Source organism: Pteropus alecto, unplaced genomic scaffold (assembly GCF_000325575.1).
Source record: "Pteropus alecto unplaced genomic scaffold, ASM32557v1 scaffold121, whole genome shotgun sequence".
In the NCBI taxonomy this organism is placed as follows: Eukaryota; Metazoa; Chordata; class Mammalia; order Chiroptera; family Pteropodidae; genus Pteropus; species Pteropus alecto.
The window spans coordinates 15,525,526-15,545,085 of record NW_006434369.1 but is presented as its reverse complement, the minus strand read 5'-3'; the positions used below and the strand labels follow the sequence as shown (position 1 = coordinate 15,545,085).

The 19,560-nt window shown below is 38.2% G+C and overlaps 1 pseudogene; it reads right to left on the bottom strand.

Moving 5' to 3' along the window:
• Window positions 1-17,809: 17,809 nt before the first annotated feature.
• On the bottom strand, window positions 17,810-18,296 carry LOC102895648 (annotated as a pseudogene).
• Between the last annotated feature and the right edge of the window lie 1,264 nt (window positions 18,297-19,560).

Here is a 19,560-nt window from a genome sequence, read left to right as displayed (position 1 = left end):
ATATATTTAATGTCACTGGGATGTACATTTTAAATGGCTAAAATGATCAGTTTTATGTTATATGCATTTTACCACAATTTTTAAAAATAAATAATATTTGTAATTTTTTTAAAAGAGGCATTCTTTGTTCTTCAAGGAGATTTTTTTCCTACCTCCTCTCTCTCTGTCCTCACTCCTGCCTATTTCCCTTCTGGGGAGGAGAGTATACACACATTTTTGGATTTGCTCCCACTGGCTCCTTCCTCTCAGTAAAAAGCAATGCGTTTTTATTTCTTTCTCTCTTTGAGTCATTTCTGAAGAGACATACACTACCAGCTGCTGCCACTTGATTTTATGGAGCCATGTAAACTGAAAGTCATTTTATGATTATGTGTAATATAAAGACAGGCAAGATATTTCTACTTACTTTGGTGCTTACATGTACTCACTGTTTTGAATATGAAATGGTTAAGCAGTCTTCCCCTCAGAGCCTCTGCAGAAGATGGGAGAGGAAGGTTAATGGTATTAAATAGGAAATGTCATGATGGCCCTGCTTCTGACAGAATGAGTTTCCCTTTTCAGCTCCTATCCCAAATCAGACTGTTATTTTTCCTACCAAAGAATGACCTAGCTAAACCCTTTCTTCCACTCCAGTTCACTAACAGTTTCACAGAGCACAGAAATAAGAAAACAGAAATGGCTGACTAGGGTCGACTTCTACTTCAGAGCTAATAATGCAGAGGACAGGTATAGAAGAACAGCAGAGGAGTGGGGAAAGGAAGGGACAGAGGGAGGGAAGGAGGGAATAGATAGAGACAGAAAAGGAGGAGGGAGAGGAAACTCTCTGGAAATAAGTAGCAACAGACATTTGGCAGAAATAAAAGCAGCAGATTTGCTCTGCTCTTAAATTTGGGCAGTCATCGAAGCAGAGAAGGGAGCTTACTGCAAATAGTATTAAGTGCTTTGACATAATAAAGCAACATGTATTAAGAAATTGCACATTGAAATCAGAATCCCTGGGAAATTATTTATAATATTTTTAGTATTATTTCCAAGTTAACTGTATAGACGTTTACTGCATGTAGCTCCTATTCTGTTTGAAGGAATCTCAGCTATTTTTAATGAATCCCTTTGTTGTTTTCATGAACTTCCAAGGGTAGGACTCTATATTCAGTGGGTGCCTTCTGCCTGAATATCACAGTAAAAAAAAATCTAGAACTCAATATGGGTAAAAACAGATAAATAGCCCTGCTACCAGAATATGTCTTAACCAGAGCTTATATGTTCTGGTTATCCTCCCTCGAATTCTAGTAGCAATGCTTGTGCGTTCACTGACTTGCCACTAACAGAAAATTATTGAACTGGCCATTTACATAAGGCTTATGTTGTGTTTTCTAGTCTAGTTAACTTCTTACCTTCACCAAAGAACTAAAGCCATGATGGCTCTGGCCCCTTGGAAGTCATCCGGTCGTGAGTGAAATTCTAGTTTTAGTGTCTCTGCAGGGGTGGAGTCAAGAAGTGGGAAAGCAAGGAAAGAAATCAATACTCATTGTATGAATACCTCATTCCAAGCACTGTGCTTCCACATATGTTTACAATTAATTGTTTCAACAATTCTGAGAGGTTGGTGTTACTATGTCCATTTTCCAGGTTAGGAAACTGAAGCTTAAAGTGTTTGAGTAATTTGCTCAAGATCCCAGAGTAAAGAGATAGGAAGATCAAAATTCCAATTCGGTTCTGCCCTACACTTGCATCTATGATGTTTTCACAGGAGGTTTGTGCTAACATCACCAAATCTTAAACCTTTACTTTCAGCCTCAAAGCATGCAGAGTATTTCTAAAGATGCTTCTGATAATAACCTATTCTATGGCATGCCAAGGAGTTGTAGGGCTGATACTTGGTTGTGGGAAGAGAGGTAGAGATGAAAAAAAGTCAAAAGGAGACATTTTTACCAGGGTAAAGGTAGTGTGCCTAAGTTTGTTTCAGAGCTGTGTACATTGTATTGCCAGGCCAAATACAATATGTCCCTCAAGATTTGGCTCACATGCTACCTGACCCTAGTGCTATCTCCACATCTTACTGCCCCCCAAAACCCCCTGGCTCAATTAAAAGGGTTTCATGTGCCTAAGTGCTATCAGGACTGAATATATTCTATCTTGCCTCCCTCCACCCCCCACCTCGCTTAGGCAGATATTTCCTTTTTAAAATTTTAAAAATTATTTTATTAATTTTTTATTTTTTGGATATCTTCTAACTGGGTAGAAAGGACCCTGAGAAAAGTAGAATCTGCCCACATTTCAGAATCTAGTCAGAGTTTCAGACTGTGGCTTCAATTCAGAAGGCTGAAGGGGCAGAACCAAAGGTGACCTACTGAAAGGTAACCTTGGAAAAGTTGAAAGCCATATGCGTCCTGCCAGATGGACCTATTGGTATTACTCCTAAACCAATGGTTCTTAAAGTTTTTGGTCCTAGAACCTCTTTATTATAACAATTATCATTATTGTTATTGTTGTTTCTGAAGACCTCAAAGGGGCTTTTGTTCATGTGGATTATATTTATTAATATCTACCATAAAAGAAATTAAGACATAAAAATCTACAATATTTACTTATTCAATTATTAATTGATTAAAGAACAATTACATTTAACATAAAAAATGTTTTTTTATGTTATTTTTTGGAAAAACCCCATATTTTCCAAAGCAAAAGAAACTTAATCAGAAAGGTAGCAATGATTTACATATTTTGCACACCTTTTTAATGATTGGCTTAGAAGAAGATGGACAATTCTCATATCTACTTCTATAGTAGATCAGTTGTGATATGTGCTGAAAGATATGAAGAAAATACAGTCTCACATAGATATAAAGTTGGAAAAGGGAGGGATGTGTTTAAGAGTCTCTTCAGATGACGGTAGAAATTCTTCTTTGATACTACACCAGAACCAGAAACTACTAGATGTAGTTTCTTTCAGGTAGTTACAATATGGAATCTGAAAACTTGTCAATGAACTTTTTTCATACTCTGTTACAATTGGTTTATCTTGCACATGGATCTTTTACTTGCACATGATTTTGTAACCTCATTCGCTGGTTGTTTGGAAAATATGGGTTCACTGAGATAAGCCAATCTCTCACATATTCATGCCTTTCATCATCCAGTATCAAAAGTTATATTTGTTTCACTGTTGATCTCATTGGAAAAGTCTTTAAGCACTGGCAGGCTGTCAAGTATTTTTAAATTGCATTTTTCCTACAAAGTTCAGAATTAAAAATTGGAAACACACATTCTTCTCATTGTTTTCCTTGTGAAGTTAGAGACTCACTTCAATGATTTGCAAGGAAATGCCTACTAAATGCCCAAGTGTAAATGCTCGTAGTCTATCAGTCATTTGTTTAAGTATGGTGTTTCATGGAAAAAGCAAGAAGTTTAACTCACAACTCAACAACCACCCAAGTGCTTTTCCTTGAGACAAGTAGAAGTGCTTTAGGTGTATTTTCCATTTTGTCATAGAATATTAAAAGCCATATACTAAAGGGCTGTGCAAATGTCCACAAAGTGAAAAAGGCAAATAATGTCTTAATATCGTTATGAAAATAGTTTCAACATCATAAACCCCCACCCCCTTCCCAGATTCTTAGAATCTCTTGGACATATATTGAACACTTCTGTCCCACCCTGTAATGATTGCTAAAAGCATGGTGCGTGCTTTAACCTAAAGGCGAAGCTCAAGGCCTTCCCAAGCTCTTTCCCCCCCTGTCCACACTCTATCCCAACCTAGGAACCAGAGGCCAATATGGAAGACCCAAAAAGACCCTTGCTTTAGAGTTTAAGTTTTCTCACTCTGGACCATACTCACTACTCACTTCTTTCCATGTAGTTATTACATAACTCACTTACTTGTCTACATTAGTTTCCAAATACAGTACATCTCTTTTACTGTTCTAATTACCTGAAATCCATTGTCTCCTTCTTAAGTGTTCCACCCCTGAGAAGGGTCCAGATGAGTCTCTCTGAGCCTGGAAAGAAGAGAAGGCTGGAGCCCAAAGAGACCACTGGACCTCTGCTTCTCTTTGTCACATGAAGTCATTGAAAATGGGTTCTGTATATTGTGACAAATGATGCTCCCTGGATGCTGCCAGCTCTCTGCCCAAACCCACTCCCCCACAACAACCTGTCTAAGTCCACACTCTCCATGGAGACAGGGTGCTCTAAAGACACAGTTTTTAATTTACACCCCAATACTCAGCTGTTGATCTCCAAACCACACCTCTGTTCCAGAGAGAGTTGGCCTGGAGGAGTTTTCACATCTGCCACACACTGGTCCTACCCTCAGCCTTCGGTCCTCATTGTTCTTTTCAGCTCCTGGGCCTCACTTGGGCTGCATGTCACTCATATTCAGGCATCCTTTGCAGGGATTCAGTGGGCACCACATGTCGAACCAATGGACTCCACAGGGAACTCTCAGCTTTGTCTACCTCCAGCTGTTATCTTTTCCCTTCCTCTTTCTTAGTCCCTGTTATTTTTTTTTGTTGTTTTTATCAACGTCATATTTGGTTTTACAGCTCTGTATCTCCACATTCTTCAAGTATATCAATTTTTTTAATGTCTGTTGTTTGTCTTCCATTTTATCTTTCTACTTTAATTTCCTTTATGTTTCTTTAAAGTAAAAATTTCCTGCTCGCTTTCCTTGATTTTTATTAAATTTTAATTGGAAAGGTAATAAACGCATATGATGAAAATGGAAAGTGATAAAAGGGTACACAATGAAAAGCAAGCAAGACCTCTGGTCTCCTAATCTCTGTCTCCAGAGGCAACAGTGTTTCCTCCAGCAGCATCTTGTGTTTCCTTCTAGAAATTATCTATGCACATAACAAGCACACTCCTCCCCTTCTATTGAACCAATAGAAGTTTACTATGTACACATTTCTAGGCCTATTTGTTTTCTTCTGAACCCTGTATCTTGGAGATGGTTTCATATCAGCATGCAAAGAGCTACCCCAATATTTGTAAGAGCTGCCTGCACAAATAACAGGAATTATGAATGTACATAATGTATTGAATCTGTCCCCTTTTTATAGAACATGTCAGTTATTTCTGATCTCTTCCTATTACAAACAATACTTCAATGGGATACGTACATATACATGAGCATGTGAGATCAAGTTCTAGAAGTAGATATTATCACATTGCCCTCCAAAGAGGATGTCTTCTATCGTAGGTGTTGGAAATATTGTTCCTTGTGTGTTTTCTTTTGGTTTTATTATAATTTTTTTGCCATGTAGAAATGTTGGAAATATTGTTCCTTGTGTGTTTTCTTTTGGTTTTATTATAATTTTTTTGCCATGTAGAAATGTTTGGTTTTTAATGCAGGTAAATTAATTTTTATGTTTTGCAGGTAAATTCATGTAAGGCTTTTGAGTTTTGTTCTTGCTTAAGTCAGGTCTTTTTCAATCTAAGTGCTTTTCCTTGAGGCAAGTATTTTTTTCATCTAGTCTCTTTGGGTTTTGACTTTTACATTAAAAATTTTAATCTATCTGGAATTTAAGAATTAGAATTGAAGGAAAGCTTTATTTTTCCCCAGATGGCCAACTAGTTTTACCAGCAGTATTTATTAAGTAATTTATCTTTTCTCCACCAATTTTAAATTCCACCTTTATCACATAGTTTCCATAGCTATTTGCATTTATTTCTAGGTTCTCTATTCTGTTCTATTGATCTGTCTGCTTATTCACGTCAGGAACAACCAAGTAGATATCTTTAAAATATACTTTAATATGTGTTAGGACCAATGCCTTCCTCATTCTTTTCTTTTTCCCCTCAAAATTTTCCTGGATATTTTTATATGAATTTCAGTATATAGTTCTCTAAAATGTTTTTATTCCATAGGAGTCACAATAAATTTATGAATTCACTTAGGAAGAATTAATATCTCTCTACTACCACTTCTTTCTATTCAAAGACAGGGTACCTCTTTTTACTTATTTATGTTCTTTTGTGTCTCTCAGTAGAATTATAGTTTTCTTCAATGTACAGATTTGGACCTGTATATTTCTTTTTAAAGTTTATCTGTAGGTATTTTACACTTTTTGTAGCATTTACTAAATGGAATATTTCTTTCACTAAATAGTCCATCTCCATTGCCCTAAATTTTTACTTTCATTATTTAAAACAAAATTAAGTCTTTATTTTGGGGGGTATTATTTTGGCTTTAAACATTCTTAATACTTAATTCATTCTTAATCCTTCATTCATTCTTAATCCTTCAATCCTACTTTCATGATGTTAACATATTCTTCAGACTTTAGCTTTTTGTCTCTTTTATCGCAAACACGATTTATAAGCAGTTGTCAATATTCATGTACTAAAAAAGCACAACATATACTTTCTATGCTGTCCACTAGCACCCATAAACCACTTTTCATGTATGACAATGAATAAACATCACGTCTCCCACGTAGAGTCTGACTTTCAGTCAACAGCTCAGTTCTGGCTGAACTGCCACTTCTGCCTGTGTAGAGTAGTGATTTCACAATTGCTTGAATATTTTATTGCATTTTTTTGCCATTTTTTAATATAAAAGAATGAACAACTCTAAACTAAAGAGGGTTTATTCTATTTATAATACAAATGAAACAAATAAATATTAATTTTGTCCCAAACTTTTAACTTACTAGGCTTGAGCAGGTCAAATGTGTATTCATTAACACTAACTAAGGGGTAAGAGTTTTTTTTTTTAAGTGATGAAAATATTTTAAAACCAACCGTGGTGATGGTTGCACACATCTGTGAATATACTAAAAAACACTGAATTTTACATTTTAAATAGGTGAATTCTATGGTATGTAAATTATAACTAATAAAGATGTCTGTCTTACAATTTGTGGTCCTTTGTGTTTGGCTTCTTTCACTTAGCACAATATTTTCTGGGTTCATCCAAGTTGTAGCATGTAACAGAGACCAATTTCTTTTTATGGCTAAATAATAACCCATTGTATGAATATACCACATTTTGTTTATCCATTTATCTGTTGATGAACATTTGGGTTGTTTCCACATTTTGGGCTATTGTGAATAACATGGCTATGACATGGGTGTACAAGTTTTTGTGGGGAAATAGGTTTTCATTTCTCTTGGGTACATATATACTAGGAATGGTATTGCTAAGTCATATGGTAACTCTACATTTGATTGTTTGAGGAACTACCAGACTGTTTTCAAAGCAGTGTCACCAGGTTAAAATCACTTGTTTAAAAATGTTTGTTCTCTTAAATGACTTTAGTGATAGCTATTGTTTATTTTGCCTTTATTAATATGTATGCCACTCAGGTAGGGTGACCAACTGTCTGGTCGCTTGAGCCTGAGAAGATTCTCTGGACTAGGGACTTCCAGAGAGATCTGGGCCACATGTGGTTGTGAGGTGGATGGGGTCTGAATCTAACTACCTGCATGGTCCAAGAACTGAAACCTGAGAAATTCACACAAAAATATGTTCATGACCATTGAAACTCCCAGAGGCACTGGCAGAAGAAAATCTTATACTCCTATGTGCTATAGCAACATTTTTACCACTCAGGGCTCACAGAACTCCCACAGAAAACCCATGAAAATGAGTTTAAACACAAAGAATTACAAAACACATAAAGAAATTAACACAATGAGAGAGGTACAACACTAAGATACTAAATATTTACATCATAGTTGAGAACATTATAATATTTGTAATTCTCTGGAAATGGAAGTCTCTTATATGTGTGCATTGCTCAAGTTTTACATAATTAACTCTGGTACTTTTGTATAAAAGTAGGACGTTTGATACTGACATTTTGCTTTTTCTTCTCTATTTTCCTGGTTTAAAAAACTATTATTTTAATTTCTTAATAATTACTATTTCTCCTTAATCTCATGACCTGTGTTTTTCTTCTCCCGTCACTGTTTTATTTAATTTACCATTTCTTTTTAAGGAAGGCTTGAGATAAGTATGGCCAGAGGTATCCACAAGGCATGATGAAAGCCTTACTGACTGAGCCTCTGATGATTTGCCCATCTACAACTCATCTTTTCATCCAGTGAAAGCTCATCCTTTACAAGGATGGTTCTAAAAAACAAAAAGAAAAAATAACACCCTCACTTGTCACCTTCCTAAACCCAGCTGACTCTCAGGATAGCTATTTTCCTGTGTAAATGGCACATGAGTTCCCGGCTCCATTAGCTGATTTCTGAAATCGTATCATCATTGGAAAAGCTGCACATTTTAGAATCTGTGATCTCTAATGAGTATAATTGCTAGATTTGGGGAAAAACAAAGCCTGCCACAGCCAGTGGGGGATGGGAAGGAGACCTTGCTAGGACCCATGTGGGTCTGATGTCCCCATGGTCAAGAAAACCAGAGAGGAGGGTGACGTAGCCAGTCCACCACCGGGCATCTGGAACTGCTTGCTCATAAACTAGCCTCCAGTGAGTTCATTTCTGTCTCTCTATCTTCTTTCTCAACAGTCACAGGAAGAACCTTGGTGGACATTTCCCCTGCAATACAAAGTTGTCTTCAGTAAGACTTTTCCAAACAAGGTAAGTTGGGCAGCAAGCTGAAATTTTCTTTCTTTTCCTTTTTTTTTTTTTTTAGGGGGGCACTTAGAATGGCACCATTTAAAAAGACAAGAAGGCCTGTGAGGCCAATGAGCTTTGGCCCCATGAGGCATCTCAGTGCACTGAGAGGTGGCTGAGGCTGGGCTTTACAAATCCACTGTACCCCTGAAGGAGAACGAGGTGCTATTGGGGAGATGGGAGTCCCTAGAAGGCACATTAATCCACCATCTGCTTCCAGTCCCCAGGCCTTCCCTGACCTCCTTTCCATCACAGCACCCTCCCCTCGGAGAATGCTCCTCACCCCTTTTCCCTATTTTATTTTCCTCATAGCAATTAACATCATTGGAGGACATTATGTTACACATTTGTGTGTTTGGACATGGTATGAGCTCTATCAGTATATAAGCTCCACAATCCTGGGAACTTTGGCCTACTCTCCTCTGTACCCCAGCACCAGTACCATGCTGAGCCCATAGCAGTATTTGTTCCGTGAATGAGCAATGACAAACTCCTGATTGCATGCCTTTTCCTCTCAGCAGATCTTATGTTGGGCACCACTGTGGACTGTGATGAGGGAGTCATCTCCCCTGACTAGACCAATCCCTTTATTATTGCCCAGCCTCTTGGGCGACACCTCTGCTGGCATCCTCTGATGACAGCAAGGCTGTGCCCCCTGGCCGCCCCACTTTCCTGAGACCCTGAGCAGCCTTCTTCATCCCTCTCTGTTCATGCCAACACGTCGGTAACCTGACTCAGGAAGTGTCATGTCTAGCTTCTCAAGAGCTGGCTGGCCACACTAAGCTTCCCAGGAACTTGACCTGCCAGGCAGTGGTCCAGTGGGAGCTGCCTCCCTGGTGGGTTGAAGCTATGCCGTGAGGCCCTGGCCACATTCTTTCAGGCCTGGTGGACTCTCCCAGCCTGGATCCTCCCAGGATATTATGGCACTTCATTCTCAATCTTTGTTTGGCCTTGAGGGGCATATTTTAAATGTTTTTAGAATATTCTTCATTTTGGAACTTTTATCCTGTCTGCTGGCTAGAAAACAACATTGGTAGAAATAAGGGTGACAAATCAATTTCCCCATCTTGCTCAGAGAAGTTGCTATTCCACTTGGCCCTGATTTGGTTTCCTGACAAATTAGGTGTGATATCTGTGTTTGTATATTTGTCTTTATTCATCCTTTAAAATTTATTTTATTTTAAGAATAATTAATAGACTTTATTTTTTTAGAGCTATTTTAGGTTTACAGAAAAATTAAATGGAAAGTGGAGAGCTCCCTGGCCTCCTGCCTTGTTTCCCCTATTATTAATATCTGCATCAATGTGGCACATTTATTACAATTGACAAAACAATATTGACACATTGTTATTAACTAAAGGCCATAGTTTAAATTAGGGTTCATTCTTTGTGTTGTACATTTATGAACTTTGATAAATACGTAATGACAGGTATCCACCATTATAGTATCCTACAGAATAGATTCATCACCCTAAAAATCCTCTGTGCTCCACCTATTCATCCCTCCCTCCCTCCACTCTAACCCCTGGCATTCACTGGTCTTCTTACCATCTCCATAGTTTTTTCTTCACCAGAACATCATATAGTTTGAATCATACAACATGTAGCCTTTTCAAATTGGCTTCTTTCACTTAGCAATATGCACTTAAGTTTCCTTCAAGCCTTTTGTAGTTTGATAGTTCATTTTTTAAATTGCTAAATAATATTTCATTGTGTGGACATACCATAGTTATCTATCCATTCACCTACTAAAGGACATCTTGGTTGATTTAAAGTTTTGGCTTTAAATTTATTTTTAATTACATAATTTAAACACAGTATTAATTTTCTTGTTATTATTCTACCTCCTTTAAGTTTACCACATTCTTCATATGCATCTTTCTAGATATTTCGTATGCATTTATAGACATTCATATACATAGAATGCACTAACTCTTGCTGTGTAACAAAATTACTTCAAATTTAGTAGCATCAAACAATAATTAATATTTACTATTTTAAAGTTTCTGATGCTAGAGATTTGGGAGTGGCTTAGTTGAGTAGTTCTGATTCAGTGTCTCATGAGGTTGGAGTGAAGAAGCCTACAGTCATCTGAAGGCTTAGATCCACATCCAAGGAGGTTAGCCCACATGACTGGTAAATTGATGCTGGTTGCTCCACAGGGCTGCTTGTGGGTTTTCACAACATGACAACTGGCTTCCCCAAAGCAAGTAATCCAGGAGAGAGAAAAGTGTCCTTAGTGTCTTTTGTGATCTAGCCTCAGAAGTCACACATAGTTACTTCCACAGTCTCCTGTTGATTACACGGGTTATTGGCCAGGACTAATCACTGGGGACTATTTTGGAGGCTAACTACCCTACAGGGCAATTCATGGATTTGTTTTATGGTTCTTATGGAAAGTTTTATATTTGGAAAAAGGAAAAATTATAATTTTAATCAAGTTAAGGTTTACTGATACACACAAAGTAAGCAGTATTAAATCCAATGCCAGTTTGTAGCAAATAATGCGTTGAGGAGTTTTAATCCTCATAATAATGAAATATTAAAATTATTCAATATGAACGTATAGTACAAAGGTTTAAAATTGGAGTGAACTAATAAATATGTTGTGCTTAGATATGGGAATATTGCAGCAATTAATTAACTTTCACGTATTTAAAATCTTCTCACAAAAACACCCTACATTTATCACAGTGTTGGATATACACTATGTTTTATTTTTTTTCCCCTTAAAAAAAAAAGTCCCAGTTCCCAACACTCTGATTTATGCTAGGCTTGGACTCATATATTTGACCCTGAGCCTTTGGTCTGCGGATTATTTACAAACAGATGTTTGCCTTACAATAGTGTTGTCTGTTGGCCGGCACGTTGCCTGTGAGGTCCAAGTTGAGGCTCTAGTGGTTTTGAGACACAACGTCAAACAGTGTCCAGCGCGAGCAGAGAAAAGATAAACACGGTGCAAGGTTCCTGTAGCAGCGGCCAGAAACTTCTAGGACAGGAGACACGGCTGGGAGGCAGGTACACAGGGATAACGAACACTGTCCAACCAGCGCCTCCTCGACCCCTCCCCCCCAGAATGCCGGAGAGCCGCTGTTTACTGTCCTGACTTCACAGAGCAGCAATATTGATCACGAATGAATGCAAACTTTAGAGTACAACAGTGTGATCATCCGGAAGAAAACTCACGTCAAAACGCCTGTGGTATTATTTTCCATGTCACAGGTACAAAAGTCGCATGACCTCTGGGCTTTGTTCTTCCACTGTCGCTGTTTCAAATCATACACCCAGATCCATATGTCCACAATGCCCATCTTGAGAGTTCAGGCCCCACATGTATTATTTAATCGCATTGGAAAGGGGATCTTGGAACAAAGAGAAAGTGAGGGATGTCGATGGGAGGCTAGGGGAAAGAAAACTGCTCAATAAACATATCTAACAAGTATCTACTATGTGTAAAGCTTTAAATTCCCCATAGCACTATCATTATCAGGTATGCTTATATTTTATGTATATTTTTGTATAGTGTTTGTCTCCCACTCCCAGACACTAGAATGTGAGCTTTCTGAAGGCAGGAATTTGTGTCTGTTTTGTCAACTGCTGTGTCTCCAGCATCTAGAAGAGTGGAGTATCACACATGCAATAAATACATGTCGAATTAATGAATGGAAGCACTATGCTAATAGGTAACAGTAGAAAACAATTACTCTACACACACACATACTGGGCTCTGTGCAAAGCGATGTGCAAGGGTTTTCCTCTCTAGGTAGGTACTAACATTATCCCTTTTTACAGATGAGGAATCTGCAGCTTGGAGAGGTCACATAACTTGCAGAAATGTTGGCGCTGGGGTTTAAACTCAGGTATTCTGTCTCCCAGTTCTTTAATTCAGACCAAGCCTCCTATCCCCTACTCCCAGAACGTTACAAAGACCAGTTAGACGTAGTCCCTGTTCTCCAAGCAGATTTGGAAACAACTCAGACCCAACCAGGGAAAATAATGTAAGAAGTGTGGCAGAGGAGCAGGCAATAAATGCTCTGTGTTTGTAGGAGTGAAAATGAGGCAGATAGAAAAAAATGAACACTAAGATACTAACTAACAGGATTATTGCTGGATAATGAGACTGTTTATACTTTCTGTTTCCTACTTTATTTGTATAAACAAGTATCGATTTTATAATAAGAAAAAAATGTATATTTATATTAAGAAATTTTCCTAAGGAAAGTATTTAAAAATACATTTTCTAAGGCAAGTCTCTAAGGCAAGCTTCTGCTCTGTCATTTCCATTTATCTCCCCGAAAGCATGCTCTGTTACTAGTATATATATATAAACTTTTGAGTGATGCTCCGTGCACATACAGGAAAATGACACATATCTTAAAAAATTTTTAAGACCACATTAAATTAAACCTTAACTCAAGAAGTCAGGAGAGGCTGCTGAGTAAGAAACTATTTCAGGTTACTTTCCAACCACCTCCAATAAGCAGGGCCGGGACTCAGGTAGGGCAAGTTAGAGGATTGCTTCAGACACAAAATTTGAGGGCACCAATAGCAAAACAAAACAAAAAAACCCTCAGCAATCAAAATAAATAGTATTTTAACTCAATATTTCAAAAATCCAAATTAATGCAAGAAATCTATGAGGAACAAACATCCACATTTTAAATAAAAGCAGAACCAGGAAAAAGAAAAGGTAGATCCCAGTTATATGGTGTTGAAATTTATATAATTGTGGAGGGTGAGAGAGAATCTTCTTTAAAGAGAAGATTACAAAATTACAAGTAAAAATAAGGCAAGAAAACAAATATTTATTTAGACAAAAAAGTAAATAACAACCAAGTATAAAATTTTTAAACCTGACTTAGAACAAATACCACAAAATCCAGAAAATAATTTTTTTCAGAAAACATAATTTTTTAATTAATTTTAAATAATTTTTTAATAACCTTTTCCTTATGTTTTTGGAAATTTTTGGAGAACCCTCATCTAGTGTCTTATATATCAGCTGTAAAATATTATAGGTTTGTGCCTACAAACACTGGAATCTGATAAATTCTATTTAATATGATAACCATCAAAAAAATGTTCCATTCCACATAAGCCTCTTCAGAGCATCTCACAACATAGCAACTGATGTCTTCAGAGTGTTGGTAAGAGGGCCAGATAGAGTGTCAGCAGGAGACCGAATCACAGAAGGAACACCCTATCATTATTCAGTAGGAAGGCCCCGTCCACACTCAGTGGGAAGGGATTACACAGAACATTGGAGGGGATGAAAATACGCCATCTCAGAATTTGCCTCTTTGGCTTGAGGATTATTTTGAACTGAAGAAAATTAAGAAACAGTAGACAGAGAAAAAAAGCTCTCTGCCTTCCTTCTCCTATCTAGCTAAATGAAGAACATAAAATTCCACTTGTAAAGGTTTCTCCTCTCCCTATGAGGAAGAAGACAACTGTTAGACTCTTAATCACTGGAGAGAACTCTAGACTCTTATCAGCTCAGAGATGGCGCTGGTGGAAACTACGTAACAAACTTAACTAATAGAACACTTATCTTCCATTAGTTTCCCTCATATATTTACCTCTCCACAGTTTGCCACTTTTAAAAGTATAAACCCCTATTCGTCTTATTACTTTCTCACAAATGTATTGTTCTTTGTTAAGATGATATATAAACTCAAGTTTTAACTATCCCTTTAAGTTACTCATCACTAAGTTTCTCCTGTGTATGTGCTGTGCTGCACGTGTAAATAAACTCTGTTTTCTCTTCTCCTGCTGTCTGTCTTTTGTCAGCTTAATTTCTAGGGCTCCAGCTGCACACACTAGAAAGATAGAAGAAAAAGGTTTTTTTTCCTTTCCTTACAGCATGACTACCAGAAGGCAGGATCGCTGGGATCCACCTGGGAGCTTCCTGTCACAGTGCCGTAGGACACCCTCGTGCAGTGCTCTGGACTGTGGCCCTATGCCTTCCTGTCATGCAGCTGGCTAAGTGGGTAGAGTGGGCCACAGCAACATTCTGGAAGCCATTCTGACACCAGGCTTCGAATAATACCATTGATAGACATGCAAATAACTGCAAACCACCTAAACATACCTCATTAAAGTAAAAGAAAATATGTTCCTAACTCACCTGCCCCTCATTTGAATCCCAAAAGTGCCACTGGCCACTCCAACACCACTCACACAAGTAGCCTTAACTGATTGCAGTCAAAATACCTCACTCTTGCAGATTTTACAAAAGCAGACTATGTGAGTACATCAGAAGGGATCAAAGAACACTTAAGCTTCAGCAGTTTCACCGTAAATCTGCCTCTGAGCAGAAGTTATCATTACTTCTAAAGAAACATCACAAACAAGGTAAATTCAGAAATTGCCTTAAAGACCAGGTAATTTCCAATAACTGGAGGTGGGGGCAGGACATTCTAGGCAATGAGAAGAGCACAAGTACTTTTAAGGGTAGAGATTTTGGGAGAGTTTCTCTAGGGTACTGGTTTTAAGATATGATGCTGATGATGGTGATGGCGATGATGTCATTTTGCTGTGGAGTTTTTTGCTCAAACAAAATGTTGCAGAATCCCATTGCGCCAAACAGATAAAAGTGCAGTTTCTTAGCTAGATTTAGAGCAGAGGATCTGGGGGCCTGCTGTCTTAGTTCACATCAGCCCAGGGAGCTTCTGGGGAGCTTTGCAGAAAATAAATTCTTAAAGGGAATAGAAGAGAGGGAGATGGAAAAGTGGTTGGAGTCCTATTACACCAGGGCGAGGAGTTTGGACTGGGCTTGATAGATGGAGATAGTTGGTGTCAAAGCAGGGTCAGAGCTCCTCCATCGGGGTTGTGCAGCAAATGGCCTGGAGGAGCGTCATGGTAGGTGAGTAACAGTGATATGGAAAAGGAAAAGATGGACCCAAAAGGCACTACAGCAAGGAAAAATGTGTGCAGAGATAACGTCAAGCAGCCAATGGCAGCTAATGAGAAGGAAGAGTCAAGTGTTGTAAGGAATCCAATTTTTTAGATCTCGAATGCTACAATTGCTGTTTTAGATTTTTAAGATTATGGTAAAATATACATAACACAAAATTTATCTACAATTGCTTTTTAAATTTTACTATTTTATAAAATTGAAAGATACTTGCACAAGATGAAGTCAAACAGTAAAAAGAATCTACAATGAAAAGTAAGTTTACCTCCCACCTCATACCCCCAGTCCCCTAGCTACACTCCCCAGAGGCAATCTTTATTACCAGGATCTTTCCAGATATATACCATGCATAGACAAGCAGATATGTTTTGTATATATTAATTTTTTTCCACATAAATATTCTGTCCTTTGTTTTATTATTTGCTCTATATGAACAAACCAACCAGATTTGTTCTTTTGGAGGAAGCTGATGAGAAGGAGAGAACAGAATTGTAAAGTTCAGAGTAACTCTCATGTGACTGGAGGAAAAGCAGGTGGGGAGGAAATAGTCAAGCTCTAGAACTAGACCTTGAACCAAATGCTGGCTCTGCCACCTACTCGTTGATAGCCGTGGGCACGTTCTTTTTCCTAAACCATAAGATTGTATTTCTTTTTCTTTTCCTTTTTTAATCTCACATAGTGTCATGGTTCTCAATGGGGAAGGGGTCATACCACCACCCAAACAGGAGTGTTTGGAAACAGGGGTATGGATTTTCTGATAGTCACAATTCCTGGGGCTGCTAGTGGCATTTTGAGGGTAGGGCTCATCGATATTAAAGACCTTAGAATGTTTACAGTAGACAATCACAACAAAGAATTATTCTGCTCAAGTACCAATAGTCTTTGCATTGAGAAACATCAGCTTAGCAGCTCCATCACACAATCACATCAAGGACTTTCCATCTTCCATGCTCCATAACTGCCTTACCTCTGATCCAGCAAGGTAGCTGCATGGTGCTAACAGTGTCCAGGGGGAATAAGTGAGACCACGTTTTCTCTTGTTCTCTTTTGAGAAAAAGGAGATTTTCCTCAGAAGTTTCTGATCAGACTTCCTGCTCACATTTTACTGGCTGGATCACTTGCTCATTCCTGAACCAGTCATGGGTAGGGAGGGGCGTTCCTCTTAGATCACATGCTATTCTAAAGGAAAACAGAATGGGCATCCTCTGAGGTAGGGGCTGTGCTGGGGAGAGGTGGGATGACACTTAGGAAGAAAAGGGAGTGCAGACCGCTACCTCACAGGCTGCCATAAGGATCACACAAGGAGACACAGTTTCTGTCACACAATGTGAATGCAAGACATGTGGGTTCTCTTCTACCATTCTTCCAAGAAAGAGGTCAAACCTGGTCAGTTCCCTAAGGTTTTAGTTCTGTCTTACCAAGAAAAAAAAAGTAAGCAGGTTCTGTGGACAAGGAGGTAGGAAAGGCAAATGAAAGGCCTCCCTTCCAGAAGCTGACAGAGGCCCATGAGGCCATGCAGATGTAGTAGGCTGTCATCAGGCCTGTGCTCCTGAAGTTTCTTACTGTTACCCAATTAGAATTGTGTCACATGTATCAAGTACTTAAGTTTTTACCCATTTGTTTATGTTCGTTATCATAATTAGTATTTACAATCATCTAAAGTCAAGTCAGAAAAATCACTAAATATAAGTGAAATGACTTAAAAGTGGCATAAAATCTAGATGAGCATAAAAAGTTAACATACTAAAGTTTGAAGAGTCAGTAGATAGGAAGTCAATTAGATTCTAGTGGTCTCTTTATTTTATTTATTTTTCCTTTTTTAAATTAGATTTATTGCAGAGACATTGATTAATAAAATTATATAGATTTCAAGTATACAATTCAATAATACATCATATGTATATTGCATTGTGTATTCACCTCTAGTGGTTTCTTTAAAAGGTTTAAATGACTGTTAATTTAGGAAAAATTTTGATTGGGTCCTAGGCCAATCAGCTCTAGGAATCTTATAAGTTACACTGAGAAATACTATGCAAATCATATTAAAATCTCAATGATCAAAAACATAAGTAAAACTCACTGAAAAGCAAAAGCCAAAGAAATTAAGGATAGAAAAAGATAAATCTGTCCTTAAAGCTTTCTTCTTAACTCTTTATTTTCTGGGTTGTAGGAAGTGGGAAGACCCCTCCTGACTTGATAGCCTTTTTTTTTTTTAGACAGATCCTGCCTCAGGTTTATTTGTACAAATAGCATAGGACAACACCAGTCCAACACAGATAGCAGCCCAGGGTCACACCAGTCCTTCCATCCTCACATTGGCAGATGGACTTCTGCTCTGGAGCCTTTCTTTATGAGAGCCTGGGCACCTTTGGGAGCCAGAGCCGGAGCCTGAGCCTGAGCCTGAGCTGGAGCTGCAGCTACAACCTGGGCCTTGGTTTGAGCCTTGGCCTTGGACTTTGCCCAGCAGAGCCTGAGACTCTTGGTAGTACAGGCACGAGCACGTTTCCCAAGCTTGGAGTGAGCGAAGTAGGTAAGTCGACTGAGCTTGCGGGTGCCGCTCTTTGCAATCTTGGGTTTGACCTCCTTGGGCTTTACAAGGGCCTTGATAGCCTCATGGCCTTGGCATTGTTGGTTTACATCTTCTTCAGCCCAATCTCGTTGTGCTTCTTGGCAAAGTGCATGTTCCTCAGGAATTTGGGGTCCACCCCTTAAGAGATTCGTATCTTTGTGATTGGGGTTTCTTGATGCCATTTTTTTGGGACTGGTTGTGTGTGGTGTGGTTCTTGAACTTGGCCATGTCTGCACTCAAGCCCGCAGCTCTTGATAGCCTTTTTTTAAAGCCAAAAGCAACATGTCTTGTCTTAAGAGGGATTGCAGAGAGGGCTGCAGTGGGGCTCAGTGAAATGTGTCGAATGTGCCAGACACATGTAAGTACGAATCCTGGCTGAGCAAGTATACTACTGGGTAACTAGAGCAATTCATTTACCCTGTCTAGGCCTCCAAGACCTAATAACAATAACAACTGTCCCACTGGACTGTGTGATGACAAGAAATACTGTACGCAGTTTTTAGCACACGGTGATCAGTAAATATTAGCTGTACTAGGCATCATTTTAATTCTAGGTCTTCTGGATAGATGAGCATCTCGATTAAGCAAATCATTTGAATCTCTCCTGACTTTATTTTCTTCACTTTTAAAGCAAGTCAGATGTACTAATGCTTCTTAAAGTTCCTTGATTCTATTAGAAAGCACACATGTAAAGAAAAATGAAGCAGTCAAGCAGAGTCACGTTGTTTTCAAATTTATTTCAAGTTTGTTCCATTGCTGCGTTTTAGTTGCATTGATAAATGGGGACTAAGGTGCTATAGAATTTGATCCCTTCAAGTTATAAGGCATTTTTCTTGGACATTTCCATTGCTGCATTTACGCACCTGAAAAATCACTGCGACTTTAACTTAAGCAAACCAATCTCTTTCAAAAAAACTAAAGAAGAGTTAGGAGAAATGCTTTTAAAAGTGCTTCTGCTCTTTTAAAATACTTTAAAATTTTAAAGTGTTTTTGAAATACTCTAACACATTATGTATGCTGTTGGGAAGGAAAGGGTTTTCCTCCCCTCTTAGGTTCTATAATTGGGCTTGAGAATTAAAATAACAAAAGACAGAAGAACAAGAGAAAAACATACAATTTTTATTTCAGGTTAATATTTTTATTTGTAATTAAGGCCTTTATGTATAAGAAATGAAGACCGAAAAAATAGATAGGACTGAGAGCTTGGATACCATTTCAACAAAGAACAATACATTTGGAGGATGTGACAAGACAAAGGAAAAAGGGGTCTGGATAAGGGTGGTAAATTGTGGGAAACTGACTAGGAAATACACAGGGGAAACTATTGGAAGATAAGGGTTATTTTATTAGGTTTATTTATATAGATTCATCTCAGTGTTGAGTTTTGTCTCAGGTGACAAGAATGTTCTCTTTTTCCTGGTACCAAGAAGACACTTTTCTCATAGGAATTGTATGCCTGCTTTTAGGTAGAAAGGAGGAGGTCAGAGGGCCC